Here is a 13,104-nt window from a genome sequence, read left to right as displayed (position 1 = left end):
TGGGTCTACCAGCCATGGGACCGACAAGACATTTTGACCTTTAGAAAGACCCTACCCGACTTAAGAAAGAACCTGACTGCCTTCTACACCGAACTAGGTACAGCCTTAGGTTCAACAATAATGACCTTAGCAGATATCGACTTGTTCTTCGGGTTATGTCTGCCGGCTGATGTGTGGAAGCAAATCCGGAAAGTTGACCACGCTGAGCCGTTCGGATATACTTGGGTACAACTTGATACCATAGACAAACAGCGAGAACCGGGACAGAAACCCCCGAAAGCCATATTGGAGCTCCCAGACAAGATTGTACAGAAGTTGAAGACTCTAATCCCAGAAAGAAAGGTAGACTGGTCGATAGTGACGGCTTGTCGCCATAAACCCCAGGAGGATGTGTCTGAATACTTCTCTCGATTCGAGACCGTGTTTTCCGATTATAGTGGCCAGGACATGACCACCGCAACCGGACATCACCTCTTTGTCCAGAATTATGTGAAGGGTCTGTCACAAGAAGTCTCCCAGAAGCTACAGACCAGCGAGAGTAGTTGGGCAGCCTCCAAACCCGCAGCAATCCTCCAGATGGCCCAATACTACGAAAACCAAAAGAATGAGAACGATAGGGCGTCAGAGAGGAAGAAAAATGAACTGAAGGAGAGGATAATGATAGCACAGTTGCAAGGGGTGACCATAGGAAGGGAACCCCCAAAAGGGAGTTACCAACCAACCGCCTCTAGAAAGCTACCCCCTAGAGACCATACACCTGCACCCTACAACGGACGGAGAGACTTAGATGGGAACCAATGTGCGTTCTGTAGAGGGTTCGGACACTGGAAATCCCAGTGCCCGGTCCTTCTGGAAATGAACAAAAATAGGGACCCCAGAGACACAGCATATGACCCCAGAAATAGAGGACAGGGACGAGGGTACACGAACGACGCCATCAACGACAGGCCAGGCAGACCAAACACCTTTGATCGCCCCCGACAAAACCAGTGTCAGCAGTCCGACTACGAAAGCACCCATGACTTCGCATAGGACCGCCAGGGGCAAGGGAGGGATCCAGTCGAACTCCGTGTTGACCAGCAAGGTCCTTACGTCACTGCTAAGGTCTTGGGCACAAAGTCTCCATTCCTGGTAGATACTGGGGCGACACGTAGTGCGTTATCTAAATGACTGATTCCTAGGGCACCCTTGTCTGGCTCACACGTAACCTCAATAGGCTTCGATGGCACGCCCTCCACTAACCCCTTATCAGCACCAATCTCCTTTGACTTAGAAGATAACGCCACTGACACGACCTTTCTGCTCTCCTCCAACACCCCCGATGCTATTATGGGACTCGATTTGCTAAAACATTTCCGAGCTACCATCAGATGTTCCCCAGACGGAGTTCGAGTCATCCTGCACGATAACCCAGATCTGTTCAGACCTTGTCACACACGACGTATGCTCTCTATAACTGATGCTGACCTGTCCCTACTCGACACGTTACCCTCACATCTATGGGCTAAAACCGACTCAGATGTAGGGCGCATGGTGATCGACCCAGTACACATAACCATCCGACCGGACGCAGTGCTACCAAAGCTTCCACAGTATCGAATATCGCCCGAAGGTGAGAAGGCATTGGTGGAAATCATCCAGTCCCTAGTCAATGCAGAAGTAGTAGAAGAAGTAGTCAGTAATGTTTGCAACAGCCCTATCCTACCCATTGTAAAGAAGCAAGGCGAGGGAGATGAGAAAGCATATCGCTTCATTGTTGACTTACGAGAAGTTAACAAAGTAGTCATACCTCAGTACCCCGTGGTCTCAGACATCACCACCATCCTCACCCTAATTCCGTCCACTGCCACCACCTTTACTGTTATTGATCTCAAGAACGCATCCACCCAGACAGCCGCTACTTGTTCGGCTTCACTTTGAAAGCCCGGTCGTACAGATTCTGTAGGGCACCCCAAGGCTACACTGAGAGTCCCAGCATTTATAGCCAAGCCCTCAAGAGACAACTAGATGCAGTCCAATTACCCGATGGAGTAGTGTTAATACAGTACGTCGACGACATCCTTTTGGCGGCCGACACCACCCCACTTGCTGTCACAGCCACCATACACCTCCTCCACTTCCTCGCGGAGAACGGTCACAAGGTCTCCAGGAAGAAGTTACAGTTCTGCCAACCCCAAGTGACATACCTAGGCCACCTCCTATCCAAGGACGGGAGGAAACTTACCCCTGACCGAATTCAGACCATCCTAGAAACCCCTGTTCCCAAAACTCAGAAGCAAGTGCGGTCTCTAGTAGGCCTCACCTCCTTTTGTCAACAATGGTTGCCAAACTTCAGTCTTATCGTAAAACCTCTGCTTTCCCTGTTGGCTAAAGATGTCCCCTTCCCCCTCCCCTGGACACCCGAATGCCAATCCTCCTTCAAAGAATTACGAGACGCCCTCTGCTCGGCCCCAGTCCTAGGAACCCCAGACTACACTAAACCTTTCTCCCTCTACACCCACGAAAGGGAAGGATGCGCGTTGTCTGTCCTAACCCAGTCCATAGGCCCTAAACAACGCCCTTGTGCCTACTTCTCTGCCACTCTTGACCCTGTAGCCAGAGCATTGCCCGCCTGCCTTCGAGCAGTAGCCGCCGCTGCTGTCTCTATCCGACAAAGTGAGGGGATCGTGCTCTCGAACCCCCTCACTGTATTGGTACCCCATGCGGTTGACACCCTCCTGAACCAGACCAAGTCTCAACACCTGACTAGCGCACGACTGACTGGCTATGAACTGACTCTGCTTGCACCCCACATCACATTGAAACGATGCACCACTCTGAATCCAGCCACTCTACTACCTCTCCCTGACACTGACCCCAATGCGCCCCCCATACATGACTGCGTGACTCTCACCGACGAACAGACCAAGAGTAGGGTTGACCTTCGAGATACTGCCTTCCCGGACCCTGACGGAGAACTATGGGTGGATGGCTCATGCATCAAGCTCCCCGATGGCACCACTTCCGCTGCCTATGCAGTCACCACAGCCCGAACAGTTGTTGAGACAGCCCGCATCACACAGCGATCCGCACAGGCGGCTGAACTGATCGCTCTCACACGAGCATGCATCCTGGCAGCAGGGACAACCGCAAACATTTACACAGACAGCCAATACGCCTTCGGGGTAGTTCACCACTTTGGGCTCCTTTGGAAGGAGAGGGGATTCTTGACTTTCCATGGCACACCCATCCTACATGGAGATCTAGTCTCTGCCCTGACCGAAGCAGTCCTCCTCCCCACACGGCTGGCTGTGATCAAATGCCAGGCACACAAGAAAGTGACAGACATTATAGGACAGGGAAATGCACTAGCTGACATTACTGCCCGAACCACAGCCGAGAATAGGTCCACAACCCGTATGTACGTAACCAGGTCACAAACTGAGAAATGGAAGGATGCTAGGGAAACGATTAGGGACATCCAATTAGCCAGCTCACCACATGAATTTACTGAATGGGCCCGGGTGGGATTGAAGGACGATGACGGTTGCTGGCGAACTAAAGACTCGAACAAATGGTTGCTACCTGACTCATACTTGATCCCCATGCTGACCATGGCACACTCCCCCGCACACATAGGGTCTGCTCCCATGATCGAACTCATCTCCAAAGTCTGGCACAACGACAAAATCTCAGACTCAGCCAAACGTCTGGTCCAACAATGCCTGGTCTGCCTCCAACACAACCCTGGGAAAGGAACTGCTGTACCCCGGGGAGGGTTTGGGGTTCCCAATCACCCCTTTGAAGTCCTACAAATGGACTACGTCCAGTTAGAAAGGTGCCAAGGTTTGAAGTACGTACTTGTCGTTGTGTGCGCCTTCAGCAAGTGGGTGGAAGCCTACCCAACCCGCGACAACACCGCTATGACTACCGCAAAAGTACTACTGAAAGAATTCTTCCCCCGGTACGGCCTTTGTCGAATTTTGTGGAGCGACAACGGCCCCCACTTTGTAGCCGAGGTTATCCAACTCATCTTAAAGGGGCTGGGTGTAAAACAGAAATTCCATGCGGTCTTCCATCCCCAATCTGCAGGCTTGGTTGAGCGACATAATGCCACATTGAAGCTTAAGATAGCAAAAATAGTTGCCACCACAGGACTGAAATGGCCAGACGCTCTCCCGCTAGCATTGCTATCAATGCGTTCCACCCCCACCAAACACCACTTAACCCCCTACGAGGTCGTCTTCGGGCGGCCCATGAACCTTTGGACTGCACCGAAACCAACATCCATCCACGACGTCCCGGACGTCCTCATGTCTGACTATTTGTACAACCTAACTAAAACGTTGTCTGTTATCCATCAGCAGGTGCTGCAAGCCATTCCCGACGTTTCCAGAGGCCCCGGGCACGACATCCAACCGGGTGACTTTGTCTTAGTGCGTAACTTCCAGCGCACCAAGAGTCTGGAGCCCCGGTGGACGGGCCCTCTGCAAGTCCTGATCACCACCCGAACAGCTCTTCGAGTGGAGGGGAAGCGCAATTGGCTGCATGCACACCACTGCAAGAAGGTATCATCGACCCTGACGACCACGGACAACATCACCGCCCAAGAGGAACTACTGGACAAAGACCGACCATCCCTGAGCCACTGCCCGGATACAGAGACACTTGAATTAACGAAATATCCCGATCCCACTGTCCCATCCAAAGAAGGGTATAACCTACGACGAAAGGAGGGAACTTCGGCTAAGCAGACCACGAACTAAGTTGAAATCTCAGAACGGTTGCCTAGCCACCTCAAAGGACACCAGGAGAGAAACTAAAAAAAGTCTGTGGTTCTGCCCGCTACCGAGTCCCTTGAAGGTGATGGAAGCATCCGACATGAAGATGATGGAAGCAACCGGATGCCCAAAGATCCACTACAAAATCCCAAAGACTGACAAAATGCACAGCTCAAAGACTATTGCACTTTTCATTACCCTTCTCTTTTGCCTTCTCCTCATGGTCACCTTCTGGATCATGGAGGGGAGCGCACCCGCCCATAAGACATTGCTGACCACCGTTCCACCTACCACCATGAAAGAACACCATCTGATCTCACTTTCACCCCAACTCCGAGAAAGGCGTAAGGAGTTCTGGAATAACTCTTTTGTGCAGTTGCTCTACCAACACAATCTTGCCTCCAATGCCACTAATTGCTGGATCTGTGGATTGCTACCACATGCCACTGGACACTCTATCCCTTTCATCCCTTCACCTTTTTCGGTCCATGGTTCCTGCCTCGCCTGGCTAATCCTCCTGCAGGAAAGCTACAAGGACAATGCCACTTCCGGCAAAACTGTGTCACACTTCTACCATGGGTTCTGGCTGAACAAAACTGGAAAAACTTCTGCCCCCTTCTGTCCTCTGAGATCAAACACTTCCTTTCACATAAATATCCCTGCCAAAGAACGAGTTGAAATGCAGGTGTTTAACAACCCAGCCAGACCCACCTTCTCTTAACTCCGGAAACGAACGGCCGCCACCCTAACAGTGGCCCTATCCGTCATCAACATCACTGGACTTGTGTGCCTCGAAGGCCTGGGGGCGCAGCTGGTGGGCCACAGCTCCTGCCTCATCACCCGAACATTGGATTCAGTTGATCCACCCTCCTTTGTTGCCTCCCCGAATATGTACTTCGTCTGTGGTACTAAGGCCTACACCTGGCTTCCGAAAGGTTGGGGAGGCACCTGCTACATCGCTTTTGTCCTTCCTCCGACATATGTGGCTCCAGCAAACCATCACCGACAGAAACGTGCCAAAGACATTGCGCAAGCCGACTCCACCGGAGCACAGTTCATGGACGCAGTAAAAGGTCTTGTTCCACTCTGGGGTCCAATGGCAAACAGCTGTGCCATCCGCCACTTAACCCAGGCAGTCGAAACGGCGATGAACATTACGGCTGGCATTCTCGCCAACAACACCGCCGAGCTTCAGGCCGTCCGCCTGGTGGCTCTTCAGAACCGCCTCGTTCTAGATGTGGTTCTGGCTGATCGTGGAGGAGCATGCCGCATCATTGGGTCCAGCTGTTGTACCTACGTACCGGATAACTCACCCTCAGTCTACAAAGCAATTGAACACCTCCACAGACTTTCCGCAGAGGTTCATCAGGAGCAAGAAGAATGGTCACTAGGAAGTTGGTTTTGGGACACTATTAGAAGTTGGGGATGGAGGCTGTTTTCATTTATCCTAATACCAATTGTGATACTATGTGGATGTTGCTTGGGGATTCAGTGTCTGCCACCTTTATGTTCGCTTTTTATGAACTGCATCTGCCCTAAGACTTTGAACTGTGAAGCGGAGCGAATGAAAGCTTTGTATGAGGTGGAAGTTCGTAGTATTATGGGGATAGATCCGAACTAAACAAGCTGGCGAGATATGTTAAAAGGGAGGACTGTGGAAATTTAGCTTGCAAACTGAACATTATCTGCGCCATCTTGTCTCTCCCCAGCGCGACACACAGGAAAGCGCACGGCAGCCATTTTAGGCACCCTGGTCTCTCCCTGCTCACTGCCGATCACCAGCGCGTCCCCCTGGCGCTACAAGCATTGCCCCGCGCGCCGGCCACCCCCGCTCTCTCATACACGGGCCATAAACCCTCTCCTTCTGCGCGACCCTGCCATGGAACCACATCCCACGCCTGACCGACATCCCATACATGGTCATGCATCTCTTTGATAACCCCCTTCCTCTGCGCCCCATTGTCCGAACCGATCCCAGGCCATCACCTAGCCCTGCGGATGCAGTTTATTGCCCCTACTGTAAGGGAAACACCCCACATCAAAGGGATTACAGTAGATCAAGGCCCCCCCACCCCCTGAGACCCGACCGGTTGCACACACCCCCGGGAATTGGCAGAATGTCCAGCTGTGTGATAGCCATCTCCTACTGTGGGTGGGGACTTCCACTGTAGATATGTGTGGGAACGAGCTTGAAGTGGGGATTCTGAGGATGTTCTTTCAGGTATCAAAGCGATCTCAAGAATGTGCCATGTATGATAAACCTGCAATAAAGTCATAAACCTGTGTATAAGAGGCCAGGCCTCAGAGATGCAGTTAGAGCACCTTGTGACGATACCTCGTTGTCTGATCTGATGTGTTCCACTCCGACGGAATAAAACTTTGTTTCCTGCCTTCCAGTCTCCGGCGCCTGCCTCTTTATTGGTTTAGCATCGAATGGTATAAGAGGCGATTACCGCCGGGCAATACTTGAAAGGTTACCGACTACGACTGCCGCTACCATTTAACAGTTCCCTGGCACCAGTGTACCAGTGTCATTGCTCCCCTTTTAGTTTTCTGAGCCATTGTCCGTGTGACCATGTCACTATATCAATTTAATATACCATGTTAGTTTCAATGTCTCTGTGTCAGTGTCCACTTTTCCTAGTGCCTGTCTGTACCCAAACAGGGTTTCAGGGAAGTAACCCCTTGGCAGTGTTGCAGTGCCCAATGTCCATGTCAGGGTCTCATTGGAAATTGCTGTGTCTGTGACCCTATGTCCCTTTTTCCACCATTTCCTCAAGACCTGGGTTTTAAATGAAGACCTCACACCCCAGCGCCCAGATACCCCCAGGGATGACAGTGCAACGCTCTACAAATATTGATTGATAGATTGTTATGTATGTGCCACCATGTCAGTGCCCTTGTGCCAATATCCCAGTGTCAGTGACCTATCTCAGCAACCACAGGTCAGTGTGTCGCGCCCACCCAGTAAGTGCCCTTGTATCTCCTGTTGTTATGTTCAAGCATAAATATCTAAGTGTTTATATTCTAAAGTCCCTAAGACAATCTCCCGATGTTACTGCCCCATGGTATTGGACCAGCATCAATGATTGTGCAAGTGTCTTTGTCCCTGTTAGAAATGGGTTTTCTGGTTGGCTAGGGTATGCACCTAAGCCAGGCAGAATCCACCACTCTAGCCAAGATAAAGGAATTACACGTGTAAAATAAGCCCTGCTCACCCTCTTGGTAGCTTGGCATGAGCAGTCAGGCTTATCTCAGAGGCAGTGTGTAAAGCATTTGCATTTAACAAACAGTAATACAGTGAAAAAACTACAAAAGGACACCACACCAGTTTTAGAAAATTATCCAATATTTATCCGTGTAAAACAAGACCAAAACAATAAAAATCCAACACATACTAATCCACAATACCAATAAAGCAAAAAAGACTTTAAATACAGTTCCTTGAAGTCAATAGATCCCTCCGGGGCTATCACGGCGTTGTGAACTAACAAACCCAACAGTTCCGGCTGGTGGAGCAGCATCGACAGACATCAGTTCCGGGATTCGGTGCAGGAGTCATCAGGCCCTTGAAGTCACGAGCGTTGCAGGTTTAACTCCTTGGGTTTGAAGTAAGGAGTGCCAGCGTCGGCAGGCATCGGGGCTGCGGTGTAAAGTAGAGCGGTGCTCTTTGCAATGCGGGGCAGTGTGGGGCAATGCGGCATGTGGGCACACAGGTCACGGTGCAGACAGCGGTGTTGGTTGACGAACTGTCATGGCAATGGCGCTAGTGTCGGTGGGCCAAGGCTGCTGTGTGGGATGGGGCGGTGTGTCGTGTAACTGACAAGTGGTGCCCCTAAACGACAGTGAAAGTGGCGGTGTTGATGTCAGTTTGGAGCGTTGTCATCGGTGAGACCAGGGCTGCGTAGTGAAGTGGAACAGTGCTCCGTGTTCTTCATGAGCGGTGTCCACAGGTCACGGTGCAGGCAGTGGTGTCCGTGAATGCGTCACGAGGTCGTCAGAAATACCAAGCGCGCTGTGTGAAGTTAGGCAAATTGGAGAGCGGTGCCCACAGGTCACAGTGCAAGCAGCGGTTCGGTGGCGGCACCATTGGTGAGACCTGGGTTGCAGTGCGAAGTGCGGTGGTGGCTTCAGGTCTCGGAGCTGGCAGCGGCATCGTTGGCGCTTTCAGGTGATTTTTTTCTTCTGTGGCAGCTGAAAGATCCAGTTCCAGAAGTCGGTACCCAGAAGAAGTTGAAGTCTTTGATTTCCCTGAGACTTCCAACAGGAGGCAAGCTCTGCATCAAGCCCTTGGAGATACTTAGAATGCAGAAAGAACAGTCCAGTCCTTTCCTTTCCCACGACAGCAGGAGCAACTGCAGGACAACCCAGCAAAGCAAACAGCAAAGTGGTAGTCTCTTCTTACAGCTCTTACAGCCCTTTTTCCTAGCAGGTTTCTTAGCCTAGCAGTAATCTAAAGTTCTGGGGTCAGGGCCCCAATATTTTTACCACATTTCTCTTTGAAGTTGGCACAAACAAAGTTCCACTAGCATACATAATTCAGTTCTTCCTGGCTCAGGCTATGCTAACTCCATGAGGTGAATACTGCATTGTGGAAGACAGACATAGTCCATTCACGTGCAAGCTACAACACCTCCCACTACTCTAAATGCAGCCATGTCTATTCAGCCTGGCTACGAGTCACCCAGGAAAGGCAGGACAAACCTCAAACCCCCCCATGTGTATGTCTAGTGTGAATGCACAAACCGGCCCCTGTCAGTCTAAAAACCAGACAAAGAATACACGACAGGCAGAGGCACATAGATGGTTAGACAAGAAAATGCCAATTTTTTCAGTGTCATTTTCAAATACACAATATCAAAATCATCTTTACTAAAAGATTATTTTTAATTCCTGAGTTAAGAAAGCCTAAACCTAATTTCTCTATCTTGTCCCAAAGTAAAGTTATGCTTGTAAGATGTTACAAAGCAACTCCCATGTCAGCATATGGGACAGATAGCCTTGCAAAAGTGAAAAATGAAATACACAGTCTTTCATTATCAGGACATGTAAAACACACCAGTACATGTCCTACATTTCACATATATTGCACCCTGCCCATGGGGGTACCTTGGGCCTACCTGAGGGGTGCCTTACATGTAAGAAAATGAAAGGTTGGGGCCTGGCAAATGGGTGCATTTGCCAGGTCGAAATGGCAGTGAATACTGCGCACAGACACTGCAGTGGCAGGTCTGAGACACCTCTGAAAGGCTGCCTGTGTGGGTGGCACAATCAGTGCTGCAGGCACACCAGCAGCATTTGATTCACAGGCCCTGGGCACACACAGTGCACTGTACAAGGGACTTAGTAGTAAACCAAATAAGCCAATCATGGTAACACCAATCTATAAACACAATGTACATGGAGAGCATATGCACTTCAGCACTGAATAGCAGCGGCAAAGTGTACAGAGTCCTAAAATCAACAAAAACAAGGTCAAAAAAAGGAGGCCAAAAAGCAAAAATGTCTGGGGGTAAACCCGCTGAAAAAGCCAAGTCTAACAGTCCCCAAGTCAATAATGCTATGTTGGTACTCCATTATCTCTTTCCCAGTGGTACTGTCCCAGTAAAAATGCCCTTGTGTCACCATCACTGAGTTGCAGGTGTGTTAATCTCCTAATGTGTCACATCATAATGGGACTACTTTTTGCCCCAACCAATGGCACAGCCGATACTGCCTTTGCAATTTTTCCTTTCATGTTCATTTCTTTTTCTCTCATTTCACTCCTTTTTACTCCATAAATTGTCCACTTTTGCACTGTTCAAATCCACATGCAAGGAAAAGCCATTTCCTAAATTTCTCATGTTCAAGATAGGCCCTCCGAACCTCTCTTCAATTTATGGAGTAAAAAGGAGTGAAATGAGAGAAAAAGAGATTAACATGAAAAGAAAAATTGCAAAGCCAGTATAGGCTGTGCCATTGGTTGGGGCAAAAAGTAGTCCCATTATAATGAGGTTTGTTGAACACGTGCTGTTTGGGCTGGGCACGTCACCAGTAAGCACGCTACGTTAAACTTTGAAGGATAAAACAATGGGACGAACTATTGAAGCAAAAGGTGTGCAACCCATACATATATGATGTTTTCGATGGTTATGCCCTACTGGGTTAGCACCCATAAAGATCAGAGTAACAAAAGGAACGTTTGGAAATTATGTCGCTATCCTCATGCAAGGCGGAACATTTTCGTTCACAAAGCATGTTTATTTTTTGGTGTCAGAAGAATACTGAAACTTAGCAATTAACAATGAGCGACTTCCAGTGCCACATTCCCAACACCCTCATGCCATTGTTGGTGCCACTGGCCAGTGTTCCAGTGTCCGTGTCCCGATGGCAGTGTCTTCATGTCATTGTCCTTGCATCAGTAACCTCGGTCAGCATTTACAGGTACACTAATGATGTGTTTTCCAGTCAGTGTCCCTTTGTTAGTATATCATGTCAGTCTAATATTATGTACCACTGTTTAGTAGAAATATCCTTGGGCCCTAGCATCCCTGTGTCGGTGTTCCAGCATAAAGGTCCACGTCTCAATGTCACTGTTTCCGTGTTAGTATTGATGGTCCTCTTTCGGTACCCCTGTTCCAGTGCCCTAATATCAGTGTTGATTTGCCTGTCTCATTAGCTTACTGACAGTGCTCATTTGCTAGTGCCCCTGTACCTATTTGTCACTGTGGCCACATCAATGTCTCCACGTCATTGTTGGTTTTCCTTTGGCAGTGTGCTAGTGACAGTGTTGGTAGTTCATTGTAATCGCCTCTGAGTCATTCTTGGTGCCACTGTGTCAGCATCCTAGTTTCAGTGTAGGCCCCACTGTGTCACTGAATGAGCCTTAGTGAGTCACTTGATGGCATTGTTTGCTTATAAACTACCTATACCCTCCTAGGTCCACTTCAAAGTACCAAGGGGATACAGATGTACAAGCACTTTGGTGATATAAAAAGTGGATCAGGGATGAAAAAGTGTATTGGGAAGTATACATTGAAAAAAAAGATCTGAAATAGCATTTTAAGAAGGAGACCCTTTAAAAAAAAGGAAGAATTGAAAAATCAAAACAAGCATTTAATTAATATATGTCATAAAGTGATGCATGCAGCATTATTATCCCCACATCAGGCTAATATTCTAAATAGCCATGCAGGAGCAGTTTCATTGATCATTTGAAAATGAAAGAAATAGTTTAAGGTTTGTTTCACAAAATTGGTAGCATATGTCTGTCTTATGTTGTCAATAGAAAGACAGACACCCTCTCCACATCCATCACACAGAGAAACACAAACACACTCACCTTCCCACCAGCATACATATCAGTGGACACACATGCAGACACAAAAATGCACGTTGTTTAGCATCTAGATAAGGATATGAAGTGTTATATCACTACAGTATAATATACAGACACTACCTTTACTTCTGCTTAGGGCTGGTACCAGGCCATAATCTGTATTTCCTGCAGCTGACATTGCTGTCCCTCCCCCTTACAATGCAAGCACTGGCCTTGCTTGTCTCTATCCACAAACCCTTATTAATGCCCTCTGAAAAATACTGAAAGTTGTATTTTCATTGAGTTCACTAATACCTGTAACCCCTGTAAATCTGCACACTTGTAAAGAGAGCATATATTTCTCTACTACAATATGCTTTTGGAATTAGACTGAGGGTGGAGGATTCCTTTTTCAAAGAGAAAAAGTCATGTCAGGTAGTTTCATCTCTTCAGGCGCAAATAAAGAGGTGCTGGAATGGGTAAGGGGTTAGAAACATATTCACTGCAGCGCTACAAGAAACATATCTCACTCATCGATGTTTTCATTATAATGCAAAAGAAGCTTGCTTCCTCTTTCATTCACTCACTTTCCAAGACCTGCTTTCCTCTTTTAACAGTTTTGAGCCCACAGTCATGGGATGACAGAAGACAGACCCTCTTTCTCCCTTCTCAGCCCCAGAGGTGGACTGTGATGGGAAAAAAGTCGAACATCAAAATAAACATGGACGCATTAGGGAATTAGATAGCTAGAAAAATCCCACATTTGCAAATCAGAGTAGTTGTGAGCTTACAGAGACATGCTGTATGACTGCTTTGCAAAGTATGGGAGACTGCATCCATTTGTGTTTGCTGCAGGAAATGGTTGTGGTAATATCACTGAAATCAACTGTGAAAAACTGAGTTCCAGACCATAGAACAGACCACAAACTGCCAAAAATAGCCAACCCCTGACCTTTCAGACCAATCCTTCTGCTACTGGTAGAGTGCCCGACAGACCAGACCTACCTTGCTCAGCCCCCTTTTACCAGCAACAGACACTGTGGGCTG

The sequence above is a fragment of the Triturus cristatus genome, chromosome 3_2 (genome assembly GCF_964204655.1).
Source record: "Triturus cristatus chromosome 3_2, aTriCri1.1, whole genome shotgun sequence".
NCBI lineage: Eukaryota > Metazoa > Chordata > Amphibia > Caudata > Salamandridae > Triturus > Triturus cristatus.
The sequence above is the reverse complement of the archived record's forward strand: the minus strand, read 5'-3'. Positions refer to the sequence as shown.